The following is a 21,098-nucleotide window of genomic DNA, read 5'->3' as shown; positions in this document are numbered from 1 at the left end:
TGCTCTCCGCTAAGAGCTGAGACCAGATGGCAAATTATCGGGGCTGATTTACAGCGACAGCTCAGTTGGCCGAGGAGTCGGCATGGAGGCCAGCCGGCCTGGAGGAAGAGGCCCCTGAGGCCAGGGAGGGGCAGGAGAAGGGCAGGGGAGTGGCCCAAGAGGGGAAAGAGGGGCGCAGAGGGAGGGGTGCAGCCCTGAAGGAGAGGGGAGTGGGGAGGGGGAAGGAGCAGAGCCGACTCATAGCCGTGCCAGGCACGCTGTGCCCACGGGGAATCTGCTCCAGAGCCTGGCGGTCTCCAATATGGTAGCCACATGTGGCATTTTATCTTAAAATTAATTATAATTAGCTGTAATTAACAATCCAGTCCCTCAGTCACACTAGCCACATTATAAGTGCTAAATGGTCACGTGTGCTGACTGCATTGGAAGACACAGACAGGGAACGTCTCCGTCATCCCAGAAATCCAGGGACGAGTACAAGGGAAAACTTGGAATGATTTCTGACTTAGTGGACTGAGCAGGGGGTGGCAACCAAAGCCACACGGAGACTGGGAGGACAAGCAGAGGGACAGGCTTGGCGTGGGGATCAAAACTTCTGCTTGGGCACATACTAAACTCAAGAGGCCATTGAACACTCAGGCAGCTGTGGCAAGTGGGCGCTTCTGTTCCTGGAGTCTGGAGTCCCTGGAGAAGTCGGGGCTGGGGACTGAAATTGGGGAAGTGGCACCAAAGAGGTGGCTGTTAGAGCCATGGATCAAAGGAGGGGTTTGGGCCACAATCCCCAAAGACAATCCCAACACCATAGTCCTGAATGTTGACGTGCAGAAAGAGCAAACTCCCCAGAGTCTTGAAAGATCTTTAGATAAAATCTGACTGAAACCCTGAAATATCAAAATCTCAACAATATAATTCTGGACAAAAATAATTTCAAAATTCTCCAGAAGTCATTTTATTTACATTTTCAAAAGGGGATTTATTTAGAAACATATACAACATGACATTTCATGGGTCACCTTGCACAGTGAAATAGGCTGCAATGTCAGACCGATTGGCAGAATCCACACTCAGGAACGCTAACAACAGCAGTCACACGGGTTAGCCAACCGGGCAGTGTAGACAGTCTGATGCAAAATATATTCTTAAAGAAATAGGTCAAAAGCAAAAGGCGTAAAGGTAAAACACTCTGGTTGGTGATTGCGGATGCCCAGGTTTATTACTACAGACATTGGAAATACCACAGTGGACAACCAAGGTCTTTTGACAAAATCAATCAAAACCACAATTGGTCCCCGCACCGTGGTGCATACCTGCAATATCAGCAGCTCAGGAGGCTGAGGCAGCAGAATCACAGGTTCAAAGGCAGCCTCAGCAACAGCGGGATGTTCAGCAACTCAGTGGGAGCTTGTCTCTAAATTAATTACAAAGAAGGGCTGGGATGTGGCTCAGTGGTCAAGTGCCCCTGAGTTTAATCCCTGGTACCCCCAGTAAACCCCACAATTGGTCACCACCACAGTTAAACAGTTGTCCAAACAATAGGGATTTTGAGAAATTTCATTTTTCACAACTGTAGATGCACAAAAAGGACGTCTCTCCTTTTGGTTGGCAAGTTTCAATGTTTCTGCGTACGTTCTTATGCACAAAGTCACCTTGGTAGTAATGCACTTTTGCTGAGTTGGACTTGCAAAAAATGCATAAAATAAAACTCTGAAGAGTTGTCACACCATTTCCACCTCCACGTTGGAAGTGAGGCAAGGGTGACCTCCGTGGCGTAGCGAATTGTAAAAACTAATACTGAAGTTTAAAATGTTGGTAGAAAAACAGGAGAAAATAACCTTTAAAAATGAAGAAGATTTGACACGTGAAAAGAGCATTGCAGGGATGGAGCATGCCCAGATGTGGGCGCTGGGGCCTCTGGTCTCAAGCTCCATCCTGAAGGCTTGCTTTGAGACAGACAGAGCAGGCACCTCCTCAGAGGGCACAGATGGGGGTCATGCCCCCTTTCTGCATAGTGGACCTTCCTGCCACCCTGTCCCCTCAGCCACACACTGCCCCCCAGCTTCCCTCCCAGGCATTGCCAGGCATCCAGGTACTTGGAGAATCTGAAATGCAGCAGCCACCTGCATACAACTGATGGTGCGCCTGCCCCTCCCTGGGTCCCAGCCTCTGCCCCCCCCCTGGGTCCCAGCCTCTGCCCCTCTTGGTCATCCCTTTTCGGTGGGAATTATGAGGTTTATGTTTGGCTTTTAGGATTTCAGCGTTCAGGATTTTAATCTTTTGGGATTGTGATTCGGGAGATTAGACTTCGGGGATTTTGATCTTTGGGGATTTCAATATTGGGGATTATGGCATTTGAGTTTGGGTCTAAGGGATTAAGGCGGGTATGGCTTTCCCTGGTCACCAGGAGGGCTCGAGGGCACACTGGCCAGCTCCCACAGGACAGGGTCGCAGCCTGTCTGAGGCAGGGGTTGATGTGACGGGTGTCCAGGGTGTCTGTAGCCCACAGACAGTGAAAGTACCCAGAGACTGGGTCACATTGGGTGTGTCACTATAACCACTAGGAGGAGGGGACAAGAGTCCCCTCCTTCCTCCTCCTGGAAGAGCTACTGACCAGGTCACAGGGTCAAGGGCAGGAGAGCCTAGAGTGACCTGTGGCCCTTCAGAACACTTTATAGGAGAACATCTAGAGGAAGGGCAGCCTCCCTTCTCTGTCAAGAGCCACACAGTGAATATTTCAGATGTTTCGCTCCGGTTTTGCAGGCTGGATGGTCTCTGTCACAATGGTTCGGTTCTGCCACTGTAGCACAGTATGTGACTGGACTGACAAAGCCAGGCAGCTGGCTGGATTTGCCCAGAGCTGCCAAGGAACTGGGGCAGGAGGAACCTCAGGAGGAGAGGCGGGTGCAGGCTTCACAGAGAGGATGAGAGGGCCTGGGAGTGCCCCAAACTGGGCACAAGTGACAGAGAAGTCCCAACACCAGCCAGGCACTGGAAGGGCTCTCTGAGGCTGTGGCAGTGTGGACAGTCTGGTGCCAAGCCCTGAGCTGAGCTGTGACTGGCAGGAGGTGGAGGAGCAGGTGGTGTGGGCGTGTGCACCAGAGGCACAGAGTGGAGGAGCCGCCGCTGCCCGTGAAGCCCCCTCCTCAGGTAAACCTTGGACAACTCTGTGTCTTGTAGGATCCAGGTCCCTGCAGGCTTCTGGCATACGGTGGGGGTACAGCACACCTAGAGGCTTGGACTAGAGACTTCTCTCCTGGAAGTTCACAAATGCCAGGGGCAGAAGAAGGAGGTGGGTCAAGGTCAAGGTAATTGAGACTGTCCACCAAGCAGTGGCTCCTGTTAGCAACCCCAGCCCCTGTGGGTAGCGTGACTGGCAGGGGCATTATGGATCCCTGCACTAAAACCAGACAGGGCTCTTTACAGAGACGGAATGACCACCTAGGGAAAGCCAGAGCGGCAGTGGTGTCCAGCTCACAGAGTCACCCCTTCCTCCCTTTGTCAATGTGCCCCTCCCCCATTCCTTTCTGTGCACATGCACAAAGTGTAATTCCAGCGGTTTGGGAGGCTGAGGCAGGAGGATCAGGGGTTCAAAGCCAGCCTCAGCAACTTAGCGAGTCCCTGTCTCTAAATAAAGTATAAAAAGGGCTGGGGATGCGGCTCAGTGGTAAATGCCCTGGGTTCAGTCCCCAGTACAACAACAACAACAACAAAATGTATTCCATTACCAAAAAAATTAAGATAAATAAAAACTAAGATAACATATTTATACCATAACAAAATAGTGATACTTATGATGCAGAAAGTTTTTTTTTTTAATAAATGATTATAAAGGCAACCCTACCGAAAATGGATGAAGAATAGGAACGGGAAATTTATAGAAATTTCTAGAATGTGTCAGGACGCATACAAAATTCAGCCCAGACTATTTGAGTGGTGGCGGATAACAAAGGCCAGCTTAGAGTGAGGTGGGCAGGGTCGAGGGACCAGGCAGGGACAGCAAAATACCCAGAGACTGGCAAAGTAGGGAGCTGCCACCCACCCTAGGGCTGAAGGGGTGGGGACAAGGAGGGGCCTCTGAGCCCAGCAGAGCTGGCACAGGGAGAGGGGCCGCCCTGCAGGAGCTGGAGCCTGAGGACATGGCAATGCCACAGACATGGGGCTGGACAGGGAGAAAATGCCCTGGTGTCTCTTCTCTCACCCTCCAGTCTCCTGTCCCAGCATTCCAGAAATCTACCCACAAACTCTCATGACACACAAACAGCAGTAGGAGGCTCTTCATGTTGGCATTGTTTATAATGGAAGAAACTGGGAAAAATACCCTCATCCATCTATAATAACACGGGTGTTGGTGAAGACTGCGGTAGCCCCTACTGTAGACATGGGTGTGTGCCAGGGTTGATTCTGCACAACCTGCATGTATTATCTCACTTACTCTCCCGATGATCCTTCTAGGCAGGTACTGTTATTAATCTCGTTGTCAGAGAAGTAAACTGAACATGAGTTGGGAATAGTGACATTGTGGCAGAGGCAGGTGGTGGAGCACTGGTGCCATTAGGAAAGGAAGCGGGTGCGGACATGTGAGTGTGGAAGAAGCACTGCGAAGGGGACAGTGTCTTTGAAGTGTATGTAGAATGTGATCCCTTTTATATTTTTATTTTGTTTTTTATTAATTTATTTTAATTAGATATATATAACAGCAGAATGTATTTTGATTCATTGTACACAATTGTACGTTTCTCTGGTTGTACACGATGTAGCATCACACCACAGGTGTAGTCACACATGTGCCTGGGGTAATGATGTCCCTCTCATTTCACCATCTTTCCTGTCCCCATGCACCCTCCTCTCCCTTCCCTTTGCCCAATCACAGTTCCTCCATTTTTCCCATGCCCACCCCCCATTACAGATCAGCATCTGCTTATCTGAGAGAACATTCTGCCCTTGCTTTTTTGGGATTGGCTTACTTCTCTTAGCATGATATTCTCCAACTCCATCCATTTACCTACAAATGCCATAATTATATTCTCTTTAAATGCTGCATAATATTCCATTGTGTATATATACCACAGTTTCTTTATCCATTCATCTATTGAAGGGCATTTAGGTTGCTTCCACAGTTTAGCTACTGTGAATTGAGCTGCTATAAACATTGATGTGGCTGCATCACTGCTGTATGCTGATTTTAAGTCCTTTGGGTATAGACCAAGGAGTGGGATAGCTGGATCAAATGGTGGTTTTATTCCAAGTTTTCCAAGGAATCTCCATACTGCTTTCCAGAGTGACTGCACCAATTTGCAGTCCCACCAGCAATGTATGAGTGTGCCTTTTCCCTGACATCCTCGCCAACACTTATTATTGCTTGTATTCTTAATAACTGCCATTCTGACTTGAGTGAGATGAAATCTTAAGAGTAGTTTTGATTTGCATTTCTGTAATTGCTAGAGATGTTGAACATTTTTTTCATGTACTTGTTGATTGATTGTATATCTTCTTCTGATAAGTGTCTGTTCAGTTCCTTAGCCCATTTTTGATTAGGTTGTTTGTTTGTTGGTTGGTTGGTGTTAAGTATTTTGAGTTCTTTATATATCCTGGAGACTAGTGCTCTATCTGACATGCATGTAGCAAAAACTTGCTCCCAAAATGTGGTCTCTCTCTTTATCTCATTGATTGTTTCTTTTGCTGACAAGAAGCTTTTCAATTTGAATCCATCCCATTTATTAATTCTTGATTTCTAATTTTAAATTAATGTTTTATTTCTTGAGCTTTAGGAGTCTTAATAAGGAAGTTGGGACCTAATCTGATGTGTTGAGGATTTGAGCCTGCATTTCCTCTGTTAGGCACAAAGTCTCTGGACTAATTCCTAGGTCCTTTATCCACTCTGAGTTGAATTTTGTGCATGATAAGGGTTTATTTTCATTTTGCTGCATATGGATTTCCAGTTCTCCCAGCACCATTTGTTGAAGAGTCTTCTTTTCTCCAATGTATGTTTTGGGTGCCTTTGTCTAATATGAGATAACTGTATTTATGTGGGTTTGTCTCTGTGTCTTCTATTCTGTACCATAGGTCTACATGTCTGTTTGGGTTCTAATACTATGCCATTTTTGTTACTATAGCTCTGTAGTATAGTTTAAGGTCTGGTATTGTGATGTCACCTGCTTCACTCTTCTTGCTAAGGATTGCTTTGGCCTATTCTGGGTCTCTTATTTTTCTAAATGAATTTTATGATTGCTTTTCCTATTTCTATAAGGAATGACAATGGGATTTTAATTGGAATCTCACTGAATCTGTATAGCACTTTGGGTAGTATGATTGTTTTGACAATATTAATTTTGCCTATCCAAGAGCCTGGGAGATCTTTCCATCTTCTAAGGTCTTCTAAGTATTCTATAGTTTTCATTGTAGAGGTTTTCACTTCTTTTGCTAAGTTGATTCCCAAGTTTTTGTTGTTGTTGTTGTTTTTCAGAGTACTGTGAATGGAGTAGTTTTCCCAATTTCTCTTTCAGAGGATTCATCACTGATGTATAGAAATGCATTTGATTTATGGGTATTGATTTTATATCCTGTTACTTTGCTGAATTCATTGATTAATTCTAGAAGTTTGCTGGAGTTTTTTGAATCCTCTAAGTATAGAATCATGTTGTCTGGCAAATAATGATAGTTTGAGTTCTGCTTTTCCTATTTGTATCCTTTTGATTTCTTTTGTCTGTCTAATTGCTCTGGCCAGTGTTTCAAGGACTGTGTTGAATAGGAGTGGTGAAAGAGGCCATCCCTGTCTTGTTCCACTTTTTAGAGGCAATGCTTCCAATTTTTTTTTCATTCATTAAAAGAAGAAAAAGTCAACAAATAAACAACCTAACATTACATCTCAAAGCTCTAGAAAAAAAGGAGAACAAACAAATACCAAAAGTAGTAGAATACAGGAAATAATTAAAATCAGGGTAGAAATCAATGAAATTGAAACAAAAGAAAAAAATTCAGAAAATTGACAAAACAAAAAGCTGTTTCTTTGAAAAAAATAAATCAAATTGACAAACCCTTAGCCACCCTAATGAAAAGAAGAAGGGAGAAAACTCAAATTACTGAAATTTATAATGAACAAGGAAATATCACGACAGACACTACTGAAACACAGAAGACAATTAGACACTATTTTGAAAATTTATATTCCAGTAAAATAGAAAAGCTTGAAGATACTGACAAATTTCTAGAGGCGTATGATCAACCCAAACGTGAGTCAAGAGGTCAGACGTAACTTAAACAGATCAATTTCAAGCAAAGAAATAGAAGACACCATCAAAAGCCTACCAGCCAAGAAGAGCCCAGGACCAGATGAATTCTCGGCAGAGTTCTGCAAGCCCTTCAAAGAAAAACTAATACCAATACTCCTCAAATTATTCCATGAAATAGAAAAGGAGGGAACCCTTCCAAACTCATTCTATGAAGCTAGTATCATATGAGGCAGAGACATGACAAGGAAAGAAAATTTCAGACCAATATCCCTGATGAACATTGATGTAAAAATTCTCAATGAAATTCTAGCAAATCGCATATAAAAACATATTTTAAAAGTAGCGCACCATGACCAAGAGAGGTTCATCCCAGGGATGCAAGGTTCAATATAGGGAAATCAATAAACATGATTCATCACATCAGTAGACTTAAAGAATCATATGATTCTATCAATTGATGCAGAGAAAGCATGTGACCAAATACAGCCCCTTTCATGTTCAAACCACCAGAAAATCTAGGGACAGTAGGAACATACCTCAACATTGCGAAAGCTGTCTGTGCTAAACCCAAGGCCAAGGTCATTCTAAATGGAGAAAACTGGAAGCATTCCTTTTTATATTTTTAAAATGGCAACTCTGTATATGTGATTGTGTGAGGAAGGAACTTCTGGAAGGATGGACTCAACTGATAATGATGGTCGCCAAAGGAGGGGGTATTGAAGAAGTCTGCCATTTTTATTTGACATATAATCAGTATTGCTCGTGTACAAAAAAAAGAAAGGAAGAAAGAAGGAATAAACTGAACAAGAACAAGCCACTGGGTGAGGCTGGGATTTCAACCCGCAGGCTCCAGTCCCAGCAAGGCTGTGTTCTCGCCCTGTGTTCCTGGGGCCTCCCTTCTCCAAGCTCAGCTTCTCCATCTACACAAGGGGGTGCCCAGCGTGGTACCCACCTCCTAAAGCCGGTGCAAGGAACGGGAGGGACTGCATCATCTCCCTGCAGACGCTCAGTAGGGGTCAGGAAGGCTGGGGGCAGGGTGAGCAGGGATCAGGCCATAGGGCCCACATCTGGCCCTTCTCCTCCCAGGGTCCACAGGGCACCGCCTACTCTGCTCCCAGAGCCCAAGACCCAGCCTCCCTGCAGCCAGGCACATGCTCTCTGCTGGGCTCCTTGTATTGACAGGAAACGGCTGCAAGAGTCCTCTGCACAGGGTCTGCAGCCACATCCCTGACCCAAGCTTGAAGTAGAGGCCAGGGTCGCTCAGGGGGAAACTGGATCACATACCTAGTACATCCCTAGGGCTCTCCAGGATTTCAGCTGAATAACTTAGAAAGCTTGCCATGCCTCTCTCAGGGGCTTTTCAAATAAAGCTCATTTAGCACATTGAGATTGATGAGGAGACCAAGAATAGGGTGTTCGCACTCCTTGGTAAGCAGAGCCCAAGGCAGCCTCCACCTGATTTCTCTGACATGGAGCCAGACGTCACAGCTTCCAGGACTTGGGGGGGGGGGAGGCAAAACAAAAGTATTTATCTATATGTACTTATCACGTGATAAATAACATATATAAAATATACACACATATAATTACATAATATCTATAATTATTTAATAACATATAGTATATATTATTTATATTATATTTTAGGATCTAAAATATATAACTAATATAATCTCTCTGAATATTTAAGTTTGGACAGATAAATACCAAACTGCCACCACTGGCTAATTAGAGTCCATTATGTGTTGGTATCCGGGTGAGTGCTGAGGGCTAGGAAAACCAGGAGTATTTTACTTTAAATATTGATGCACTCTTGACAGTTACGATGAGGATATTTTCAGGAATTTTATGTGAGGATATTAATATAAAATAAAAAAGGATAAATGTACCAAATAGAACTGTTCGGTGGAATAAATAAGATCAGCCAGCGATAGAAGCCGTGCCAGGACCTCACTAGACATGAGGGCCATTGCCCTTCACTGGGCCCGGCTCAGGTGCCAGGGCACCTGCAGAGGAGGAAAGCAGGGTGAGGGACTTCCCCCTCCGTCCCCAGCCCTGCAGAGCCTCCAGATGGAATCTCAGAGCAAGGAGAAATGAGTTTTTCCTCCCAGAGAAAAGCAAAGAACTGGTTGGAAGAGACCCTGCCCCTCTCTTCCTGGGACCCTCGGGGGGAGCCCGCCTGCAGCATCAGTTCCCAAGTTACTGGGGGGAATCAAATATCAGGAAAACCTGAGTCTGTAAACCCTCGCTGTTGGATGAGTCCAGAGGAGAGTCAGTCCTCCAGTTGTGGCCGCAGAGGGAGCAAGCCAGGCAGGGCCCTTTCAGGGAAGACCCCAAATGGGATGTCTTGGCTGCTTCTGCCACAGGGGACAGTCCTTGCCACTGTGCAGAGGAGGGTGGGGCAGGGCCTGCGGGTTCCATGGTCCCCAGAATTCCTGCCAGGCAGCCCTGCCTCAAGCTTAGATGAGCTGATGGGAGCACTGAGCAGGTCCTAAGCCACATGCAGATGGTCTATTCTGGCTCCAACTGAATTATTAACCTAGTGCTGGCTCTCCACTTCCTGCTCCCTCACCAACTGCCCATGGCTAGAGGCAGATGGATGTGCTAAAGTGCCCGCAGTCATGGAGAGGGCAGGTCTGGCCTGGAACTGCTCTCCTGATGGCCATGCCAACCCCAGCCCCAGAGCCTGGATCCTGGACGTGGGCCTGTCCACTACTCCCTGACATGGCTTCCCGGGTGGCTCTCCCAGTCACTGGATGTCAGAGAGCCAAAGACCCCAACTACATGCTCAAGTTCACAAGCCAATTCCATGGGATACTGGTGGCTGCTGGCAGCAGACAGCCCAAGGTGACTGGCAACCTTGGGAGGATCTAAGGGAGGACTTCGCATTAAGTCTTCTGGGTTCATTAATAAACTCTCAGCCCCCGCCCGGTTAGAGTTATTGCTCCACCTTGTGGCTATTCCTGGAACTGCATCTCTGCAAAGCCAGTCCTGAGAGGTGCTTGGCCCAAGGGGATGGGGGTGGGGAATGGTGTTTAAAAGTGATGATGTCATCGATAATGACAATGGGGATGATGGGTCAGTGGTTCTACAGTCATTTGCCTTTTTCCACTTGCTGCTCACATCACCATTTGCTGACCACACTATTTAACGTAACATCTGTCACCTCTTTGCTTTATTTTTTTATTGGACTTATATATTACTTTGGTATTAAATTTGTTTGATAGTGTAAACTCCATGAGGGCAGGAGCTTTGTTTTGTTCACTAAAGTATTCTCCGGGGGCTAAGAATGCCTGGCATACAGCAGGTGCTCAGTAAATAATTGTGAAATGTGCCCAGTACAATCTCCATTGCTGATCCAGGAGACTTAGGATCCCTTGGTCACATCCCCCGCTTCAACTCAGCCAGCCTGTGCCAATCTTGCCTTTGTGGTCAGTCCCTTGCCTCAGTTCTCACCTGCAGGGTCTGTGTCTCTCAGTGTTATTCCTTGCAAGCTCTATCCCTGTCTATATCTCAACATCTGCTCCTTCTTGCCCACCCTCTGCGAGCCAGATCTCAGCAGTCTGAAAGCTAGGTATTAATTACTGCCATTTTTTCTGATGAGAAATGAGTTAATAAAGATTAAGCAGTCTTGTGGTTTATCCACCCCCGAGTCTTCCAGAGACCGTCTCAAGGATGCTAATGGGTGAAACTCAGAAAGGTTTCCACAGTGAGGTTTTAGAAAACCCTGGGTTAGACGAAGCACGACTCTTCCTAGCAGACTTGGAAGCTTTAACATGCCTGGGCATCTAGCAGGGAGGGGCGTCCGTGGAGCACGGGGTCTCCCCAACTTCTCTGACTTTAGAACCACTTTTTCAAGGGGCACCTTGCAGGACATGGCTCAGAAAACCAGGCCTACAACCCTCACAGCATTCAGCTCAGCCTCAATTGCTGCGGAGGGTGGGCGGGTGAAGGTCAGGGGGCCCTGCAGGTGATCATCTGACACTCCCAACAACACTGAGGGAGAGAGACCCTTCTCGTCATTTCCCACACGGGGAACCGAGGCCCAGGAAGCCATTTGCTCGGTGGACACTGCCTTACATACTAGAAGCTGGAGGAGTGTGGCCCCCCTCAGGTTGAGAGGCTTGTAATCACTGGGGGGCCAGGCGACAGCAGGGGGCTGCTGAGGACACGCAGGGCAGGCTGTGCCTGGGCTCTGAGGAGCGCCCAGTCCTGACCGACAAATGGCCACCCTCCCCCTCCTCCTGTGCACGTTCTCGGATGTCCCCAGTTTTGATTAAACGCTGCGTGTGGCTGCTCAGAGAGGGAGGCAGCTGCTCTGTATCTCTGTGGCCTCAGGACTGCTCACTGCTCACTGCTCAAACACATTGCAGGGATTTTATAGTGTTTGAACTACTTGGTGTCGCCTCCAAGCACGGCAGGACCCCCAGGCAGGGCTGAGGGACCCCAGGTCTCACTCGGAGGACACTGTGCTGGCACCACAAGGAGTCACCACCAGTCCCTGCCTCCAGGGACGTGTGTGCCAGGACCCACGCTGGCAGGACCCAGGAGGGCTTAGGGGGTGGGCTGAGCACCCCAGTTCTAGTTCCCGGAAGGCAGCTTTACTTCCGACCTCTGATATACACCATCCGGTCCCCCGCTTCCCTGTTTGGTTCCTGGTCCTTTTCTGTGAAGCCACCAAGTCACAGAATTGGCTTTTCTCACACACCCCTTCCTAGGAGCTGGGTGCTGTTCTTGGCTCTGTACCCGTGTGGACCTGCAGAATCCTCCCAGCCTCGTGAGGTGAGCACTGTGGTTACCCCGTTTAATAGATGGGGAAACGGAGGCAGAAAGGGGTTATGTTTTCTTGCCCGAGATCATAAACTGCTAACCAGAACTCAAATCCAGGCACCGCAGCTCCAGAATCTCTGCCCTGTTGTCACCACGAGGCTTACATCACCTGCAGATGCCTTGACTCCCGGGCTGGCCTCACCACTCAGGTCGAGCCCAGCAACCACAGCTTGAGTGACCCCCTGCCTAGGTCTCCCTTACTGACCCTGGGTTGGTGTGCCCTGCAGCCGATGCATTTCCAGAAAAGAAACAGAGCCCAGGCACAACCACGGATCAAGAAGCTTCCCACTCCCTCTGCTCTGCGTCCAGGCAGATCTGTTAGGACTCTGCCAATGGAAGGGAGTTGGAGTGACACCGTTCACCTTCCAGCACCAGCTAATGAAAGCGGCATGCACTTCTGCCCCTCCCTGTGGGGACTCGGCCTCAGAGAGTCCCTGGGCTCCTGGCTGCATACCTCCCCCGCCAGGCGAGCCACTTTGACTAAAGCTACCATCCAGCCAGGTGCAAAGGAGCAAGCTGTCCCCACCAGGTCCTGCCCGAATTGTAGATTCAAGTTAAATGATCGATGTTGTTTTTGAGCCCCTAAGTTTTGGGGTGGCTGTTATGTAGCAGTAGAGAACCCAAGTCCCTGTTGTCCGAGTCTCTGGGACGCCCGTGAGCCTGGTGTCCTCCCTAATGCCACCTCCTGTTTGGGGGCTGGCTTCAGTGACAGGTCAGATCTCCTCATTATGCAACGGGGTCAACTTCAGTCTGTTTTCGGTCAAATGTTCTAGTTTTGATAACGCCTTCATCTGTGGTTTCCCCTTCCATTTTAATTGTTTATTTCTTTTGGTGGCACTGGGGAGTGAACCCAGGGGTGCCCCATGTCTGAGCCATATTCCCAGCCCTCATTATTTTATTTTGAGACAGGATCATGCCGTGGGGTCCAGGCTGGCCTTGAACTTGCCGTGTCCTCCTGTCTCAGCCTCTTAAATCACTGGGATTATAGGCAGGCGGCCACCAAACCCAATTTCTTGAGTTTTTTACTTCAGTTATTTTCTTTCACTTATGAAAGTTATATTTAGTTCTCCTTCAAATTATGCAGCCAATTTTGATCGCCTTTCATAAATTTGTCACACTTTTGGTCCTCTTTTAATTCATTAAACAGACTTTTAAACTGGGTGTGGTAGCTGATTTTATGTGTCACCTTGCCCGAGTTAAGGGACCCTCCTGTAATTGGTAAAACACTCTTCCTGGGTGTATCTGTGCGGGTGTTTCTGGAAGAGACGAGCGACTGAATCACTAGAATGAGTAGAGAGGATCCAGCCACCCCAGCATGCGTGGGTACCGTCCCATTCAGGGAAGGCACAGATAGAACAAACAGGAAGAGGAGGGGAATTCTCCCCTGCACATAGCTCCCCTCCCCACCTCTTCCTGCTGTTTTCCTGGGGCTGGGACTTCATCTTCTTCCCTTAGATGTTGGACCTCCTGGTTCACCTTTGGACTCTGGGACGTATCCTAACCCCAGCACCTACCCCTTCTCCTGCCTCAGGTTCACCCTCTTTGGGCTGAAAGGGCTGCAATGCACCTGCCTTCCTGATTCTCCAGTTTGCAGACTGCTTCATGGGAAATTCTGGACCCTGTGATCATATGATTCAATTCCCATAATAAATCCTTAGAGAGAGAGAGAGAGAGAGAGAGAGAGAGAGAGAGAGACATATATCTTTATGGAGAACTCTGACTAATAGACTGAATAATGATGACTACAATGCTGCTATTGTGGTTACTAAATGGTCCTTTAATCTGTTCCTTCTTTAAACTCTTACACATGGTGACATTTCCTTGTGTGTGCCAGGATTTTAAATTGCGCGCTCACGTTCTTCATGGTTTTAGTGGTAAGAACTTGTTGGGACCTGTGTTGACCGTGGGTTCCTCAAAAGAGGTTTGCACTTGCTCCTGGCTGCCTGCTGGTGACCCCTCTGGTGCAGAATCACTGGCTCATGTCACCCGGGGTGGAGGTTATGCCACCAGGGACAAACTCAGCCCTTTCCAGGTCCCCCCCGAAGCCCTCCTTCCCTCTCTCCTGCTAGGAGTATTTTGGAAGAGGGTTTGCTTCAGGCGCTGCTGGGTTTCCAGGGCCCAGGGGCAGGTTGCCCACGCGAACCCCAGCTCATTCTCTTAACTGCTTCCTCTCTTACCAGAGATGCCCAAGGAAGTCAGGTAGCTGTGGGGAAGGGGCCACTTGAAATGCAGGAGTGGGATTAAAAGAGAGAGGGAGGGCCTGGGAGCATGGCTCCCGGCCCACCATGCAGGAGGCCCCGGGTCCAGCCCCAACACTGGAAAGAGAAGAAACCAAGAGAGGTAAGTGGGCCAAGGAAAGGAAAGCTAAAAGAGATTAATGGGAGCAAGGAGAGTGTGCGCGGATTTTACTCATTGCAAAAAAAAAAAAAAAAAAAACCCAATATATCACTAACAACTAAAGTCCTTTCTCAAACTATTTAGTGGTCTCAATGTCTTCTCAATAAATAAATGACAAGGGAATTTCATCTTTTGCTTAAGGCATGTTCCCCAACCGGAGAGCACATTGCTACCCCTCTGCCCGGGTTCCTGCTGGTAGGTCCTTCCCGCCCACCTCCCACGCTGGCGGTGGAAACGGGGTTCCTCTGGGTGGATTGGGCTGGCTGCGGAATAAAAGCTAAGGAAGATAAATCAGCAAAAGAACCGCAGGACACAGAAATATTTTTAGAAAGCGGGGGCAGGATGGGCTAGCCGACCTCAGGGATCGAGCTTCCACACGGAAAAGAGAGCGAGCGAAATGGAGCCCACGCTTGCTTTGTTTGTATGGGGAACATCAAAGATTTCCCATGGAATGTTCTTTGCTAAATAAAGCAGGAGAATGGGCTGCCCGGTTCCCAACGGGTTCCGCCCAACTCTGGAGCCAGGAGAGGGGTCTTGACCTTGGGCAATCTAATGGGCATGGGGCTGGGGAGGGGACAGGAGAGTTCCCAAGGGAAAAACTAAGTCTCTGTGGCTCTATTCCAAGTGAACACCCTCAAGTAATTCATGTGTCCCTCCCCGCAGGTCCCCAGGAGTCGGCCTTCCCTTGAGACATCCTGCTCGCCCAGGTCCCTCCGCCATTCAGAGAGCTCCCTTTCCTACCTGGTTGGTCTGCACACCCGTGGCTCATGGATCCGGCATTAGAGCTGATGCATTTGGCATCCATTGTCACAACTGCACAACCTAATAAACACAGTGACCTTTAACTGTAGATGTTTACGTAGCCAGTGGGTGTGAGGGGAGCCCCGCCGTCCTCTTCAGGCCTCAGTGGCTGGGTTTCCTCCTGTGCCTGGAGGCGGCCAGCTATCGGCTGGGAAGGGCTACCCTGGGCTGGGAGGACCAGGCCACTTGGCCCTGATCCAGGTGTCTCTTGCTGTCCACCAGGCCAGCCTGGACATGTTCTCATGGTGAGCGTGGAGGTACCAGGGCAGGTTAGTGAGCCTTGTAGTGTCTCATGAATACCTGGCTGGCTAAGGCCAGTCACAAGGGAAACCCAGAGTCAAAGATGGAGCACAGCCCTGTGCCCTGGTGAGCACGCGGCAGAGTCATAGGGGGAAGGACCTGAATTCAGGGAAGGGTGAGAAACTGGGCCTAGTGAAGCTCTGGGGCCAGGCAGCCTGCTTGCAGGAAGCATGTCAGGCAGTGTTGATTGAGCACCTCAGAGCTCCCTCCCGGACCGCAGCAGGGGTGGACAGAACTCTCCTCCCTCAATCCTATCTGGGCCTTCCAGTCCGAGTGAGTGTGTCTGACTACCCTCTCACTACCCGCCTGCCCTGCTTCAAATGGCTGGTCAACAAAACAACTTTTGTTCTCAGAGTTGGCTCAGGAAGGCAGTGGTCAGCAGGACAGAGCTTGCTGCTGTCAACAAGTCCCCTCCCCAGCTCAGCCAGCGCCCCCACGTAGGTCTCCAGGCACCTTACTGAAAATAAAATGTGGCTGCATCTCCGTCACTTAAAAACCAAGCATCATGTCTTTCCTGCATTAACCGAGGCTCTGTTAAATAGATGACCTGTAGCGAACCTATCAGACCTTCCGATTGTCAATACCATGCCAAAGAGAGCAGCATAAATCAGGGAGCGATTCTGAGAAACTCTAGGATCATGCAGAGAAGCTCAAGGTCAGGGCCAGGCATCTCTCTGCCTTGCACACCCAGAGCCCACACCGGGCTGGGCACACCCTTGCCTTGACATCACACGCAGGGAGCATTCTGGTACAGGGACAAGGCTCAGGCCTCGCACAGCCTGAGGAAGCGGGGGAGAGCACAGGGCTTTGCTATGAGCCTTTCGTGCAGGATACGTGCCAGAGCTACCATGGAGCAAGGGACAGAAACCTACCTGATCGTCTCACTCGACCAAGGAACTGTGAAGGCCAGCACAGAAGCTGGTCTCAGACACCTGGAGTCAAGGACAAGCCGGTTGGCAGCTCTGCGGGATCCCTTCCCGCCTCCGCCTCCTGCTACTCCACCTCTCAGCTTCCCTCATCCCAGAGGCAGAGGCGGGGGAGTTGTTGAGGAACTGACCAGGGACCTCCCAACTTATCCCCATCTGGAAACTGATCAGAGAGCTCTCTTCTCAGCTCATATTGGAAAATTTGAAAAAAAAAAAAAAAAGATTCTGATTGGGCAGTCCTGCATCATGTGACCAATTGTTCATAGGGAAAGATTCTGATTGGGCAGGCCTGTGCCATGTGATCAATCCTAGGGGAAATTCTGATTGGGCAGGCCTGCATCATGTGATCAATCCGAGGCTGATTCCTAGATTCAGGGACAGGAGTGGCCACACTATGATGAGCAGCCTTTATCAGACCACATGAGGAATTGTTTTGTGCAGGACGAGGGCAAAGCATTCTAGCCCAAAAGGCAGATTTGGCAGGGAACCTCATCTGCAGTGCCAACTAGCCAATGGGAGATGAGCACATGTGTGGATGGTTTAGGTCACCCATTCCCAAGGAGAACTGTGGGAGAGGGAAGTAACAGGATGTCAAGGGTGCCAGGCACTGTGCAAGGTGCTCCACAGCATCATCTCTCCTTTTGACCTCGTAGGGATATATGCTTAGCCCTGTTTAACTGACAAAGAATACCAAGGCTCAGAAAGAGAAAGTGGGTCATTGGTGGTGGAGAAGGCCCTGGGAACAAGCATCTTTGACCTTCCCATATTCCTCCCCCACCAAAATAGTTTAACCACACTGTGAAGCCCTCCCTGAGCCCCACAGTCCCACTGCTAGGTGATCACGGTACAGAAATGAGGGCTGTGCACCGAAGGTAATATGCAGAAGAGTGTTTACAGCAACTGTTTTTCCCAGAAAGACCCCAAAAAGGAAACAAGCCAACATCTGTCCACAATAAAATGGACAAATTATTTGTGGTATACTCACACATGGAATACTATATGGCAAAGAAAATTAATACATTACAACATGAATAAACAGCATGAATAAATCTCACAGAAATTTTGTTGAGTAACAGAAGCCACACACCATATATTACCACTTATGTGAAGTTCAAGAAGAGGGAAAGTTAGTCTAGGTGCAGAGATCAGAATAGTGGTTACCCCTGGAGTGGGATAAAGACTGGGAAGAGGCATCAGAGAGCCTAGGGTGGGGGCTCAAAAACTTGATATCTTGATAGGAGTGATGGTGATGCAGATGTATATGTGGGTAAGAGTACATCAAGCCAAGAGCACTTTAAACATGGCCACACCAATGATCATAGCAGCTCAATTCACAGGAGCTAAGCTATGGAACCAGCCTAGATGCCCTTCAATTGGATAAAGAAAATGTGGTACATATATATACAAATGGAATATTACAGAACCCATAAAGAAGAATGAAATTATGGCATTTGCTGGTAAACGGATGGAACTGGAGGCTATCAGCCACACCAAAGGCTGAATGTTCTCCCTGCTATGTGGGTGCTAACACACAACAAAGGGAGGGGATAATAGAAGTTCATAGACAAAGAGGAATGAAGGGAAGGGAGGGAGGGTGGGGGTAGGAAAGACAGTAGAGTGAGTCAGATATAACTTCCCTGTGTTCATATGTGAATGCACAATCACTGTGACTCCACATCTGAACAAGCACAAGAATGGAAAGTTATACCCTGTGTATGTATTAGGGTTCTCTAGAGGAACAGAATCAACAGGAAGTACAATTATAAAAAGGAGGATTTATCAGGTTGGTTTACGTGACCAGAAGCTGGATAGTCTACAGTGGCCGTCTGCAGGCAGGAGAGCTGGGAGAACCAGGAGCTGTGCAGTGCAAGTGGCAAAGCCCAGGAACAAGAGGGATCAATGGTGCCACCCTAGTTCAAGACTGAAGGCTTCTGGAATCGCCCTGGAGATCCACTGCAAAGTCCGTCCGCTTTGGAAGAATGAAGAAGTAAGACTCCCATATCCTCAGAGGTTCACAGCGGTAATCAAGAACCACTGGAGGAGAACCAAGCTTGCATCTGCGGCTGCTTCCTTGTTCTTCCAACTTTCATTCAGTCTAAGCCATCATCCTTTTGGACAGTGCTGCCCACACTCAGGGAGGGTCTCCACTAGTTGGCTAACCCACACGTCAATCATTTCTAGACACACCCTCACTGACACTCCCAGCAGCCTCTTATTCGTCAGCATCTCTGAACCCGATCAAACTGACAACTCAATTAACCATCCCGGTGTATGTATAATACATCAAAATACACTCTACTGTCATGTATAACTGAAAAGAGCAAATTTAAAAAGCAGTTGTGCACTTCATAGCCCACAGGTTGAATTGTGTGCTTTATATAATTCTTACAAGTTGTGTTGGGAGATAGATATATATATATCATACTTCAATTTTTTACAAAAACTCCATTCACAAGTTTGATGGGTAGATACTGCACTCCCTTCAAGTCTGTGCAAAAGGGTGCTGATGCTTCCCCACCTAGGCTTCAGGTAGAAACTCCTCACTTCTCAGGACCTCTCCTAGAGGGGCTTCAGTGACATCACACTTAAGAGACCCCTCTGAAGTCCCCCTCCCTTCCACTACCTCTCAAGTTCCAAAAGAGTGAGCCCTGGGTTCCACAGGGACCTGCTCTTTCTCTGGCTTCAACCGCCACAGTGAGGTGGGACCAGGGATGGCACCGTCAGCACACCATCATCCTGATCCAGGAAGCCCTGGCTTGGCCACGAGGAACTGCAGTTCCCAGGAGGACTGAGGGGTGCAAGTCAGTCGGCCGACCACCGTCAGTAGCCATCTGCTCACAGAAAACAATGGAACCACACACAGGACCCGTGCCTCCAGTGGCCAGGACACAGCAGGGAAGTGGCTGGATCTTGGGCTCGCATCTCAGGTCATGGGGTCTTTGCTTACCCACTGAATTAACTCAATCGTGCCTCTCTCAGATGGCTCCCCAGTAAAATGGACACAGACCACCTCATCATACACGGAGGTCGAATAGCAAAATGGAGACTTAGCAGAAGGGCTGATCGTATCTTTGTGTAGATGAGAGAAAAGGAAGTTCCATCCATTGAGTTTCTCTCGTATACTACTTTTCCTAGAATAAGACACATGGTGACCATCTTCCATAAAAAACATTAAGTTTTCAAATCTACGATGTCTTTGATATGACTGGTAAGCACTAGGGTTGCGCAGTGCACTACGTGAACAACCATACACATGTTGCTGTTTGTAGGACACGAGGTACTATGCAAATATAAGAGGTTCACTTTATTATTCTGGCCAGGAATTTTAGCCTTCATCTTGTAGGCTAGGAAGAGAGCCCTCACTAAACTCTGGCTGAGCCCATGCTCTGATCTCAGACTTCTAGCCTCCATAATCAGGAGAAAGTAACTTCCTGATGTTCAAACCACTGAGTGTAGGGTATTTTGCCCTGGTGTCCTGAGCCGACTCAGAGGGTTCTGATCATCAAACCCAAGACCCAAAGAGTGAAGCGCTAAGGAGGACTCTCTGAGCAGCACCCCGTCAGCGGGGAGATGTGCTCCAGGGAGACGGAGGCTGCCTCCCTCCCTCATCACACACAGAGGCAGCAGCCTCCTCTGCCCGTGCCCAAAGATGGCTGCGGCTCTGAGTTCTGAGACCCTGTCCTCTGGGACAGAGGCTGATCCTGCAAGACAGTCCCCAGGCAGGAGGCTCCGCGTCTGCAGCCTCCCTCCGGCTGTAAAATTAGACTCGCCTATTTCCAGCAGGCAGCTGGCCTGTGGGAGGCGCGGAGAGTGGGCCCTGACCCTCCGGGGACGCTTGGCAGGGAGACAATAGGGAAAGTCATCTAGTGGGCTTCCACACACGTCCTCCCCCACAGCTTCTGTCTTAGCATTTGGGGAGGGAAAAAAAAAAAAAAATCATTCTGGTGATGAAAGCAGGTCCTGCTGGGAGGAAAATGGCCGTCATCGTCATCATAGCTGGCTGGTTCCCTGGGAAATGCACGGCCCTCCAGCTCTGGAGCTGTCCTGGGCGTGGCTCAGGCACTGGGAGAGAGATGGACAGGACCCACCCCACCCTCGGGCCCCACAGCCTGCCCGTGAGTCCAACTAGAAGAGGAATCATTACCAAAGGGTGTGACAAGTCCCCTGGGAGGAGCAGGGGAACGGGGGACACGGAGAAGATGGCCAGGAGGCCCTCTGGCTGAGCCCAAGGAGGAACCATTTGAACAGACTCTTGCGGAGCCACCCAGAGTTCACCGGGCAGAGGGAGGTGTGGGCACCACCAGGGGCGGACCCCCAGGCAAAGTCCTGAAGGATCCAGGGGTCACGCCGAGCAGTTTGGACTTGACCTACGGAGGGAGGCACTGCGGCCAGGGAGGGCTCAAGCCAAGGCTGGGGGCCACCTTCCAGGGAGGACCAGCAGGAGCTTCCCTGAAACCCGGGGTTTCCCAGGATGGAGCAGAAGGACACTGCACCCTGGGACCCTCCTCCTCAGGGCCTGGCTTTCCGCTAGTGACTTACAGGTCCACCCCCAGCCCAGGTGTGCTCCAGTAAGAGCTCCGGCCCACGTTGGCTACAGCTCTTCCAGTCCTTCTGGAAA

General features: G+C 48.9%; 1 long non-coding RNA gene across 2 annotated transcripts; it reads left to right on the top strand.

Moving 5' to 3' along the window:
* The first annotated feature begins 2,831 nt into the window (after positions 1 to 2,831).
* On the top strand, positions 2,832 to 15,303 carry LOC120889035 (uncharacterized). 2 transcript variants are annotated; one of them, XR_013425181.1, is made up of 3 exons: positions 2,833 to 3,144; positions 11,945 to 12,008; positions 15,117 to 15,303. It is a non-coding gene; the product is annotated as an uncharacterized LOC120889035 (long non-coding RNA). The 2 variants fall into 2 exon arrangements; XR_013425182.1 differs by lacking the exon at positions 11,945 to 12,008 and having other exon boundaries at positions 2,832 to 3,144.
* The last annotated feature ends 5,795 nt before the right edge of the window (positions 15,304 to 21,098 follow it).

Source organism: Ictidomys tridecemlineatus, chromosome 8 (assembly GCF_052094955.1).
Source record: "Ictidomys tridecemlineatus isolate mIctTri1 chromosome 8, mIctTri1.hap1, whole genome shotgun sequence".
Classification (NCBI taxonomy): Eukaryota; Metazoa; Chordata; class Mammalia; order Rodentia; family Sciuridae; genus Ictidomys; species Ictidomys tridecemlineatus.
This window is presented reverse-complemented; position numbering and strand designations above follow the sequence as displayed.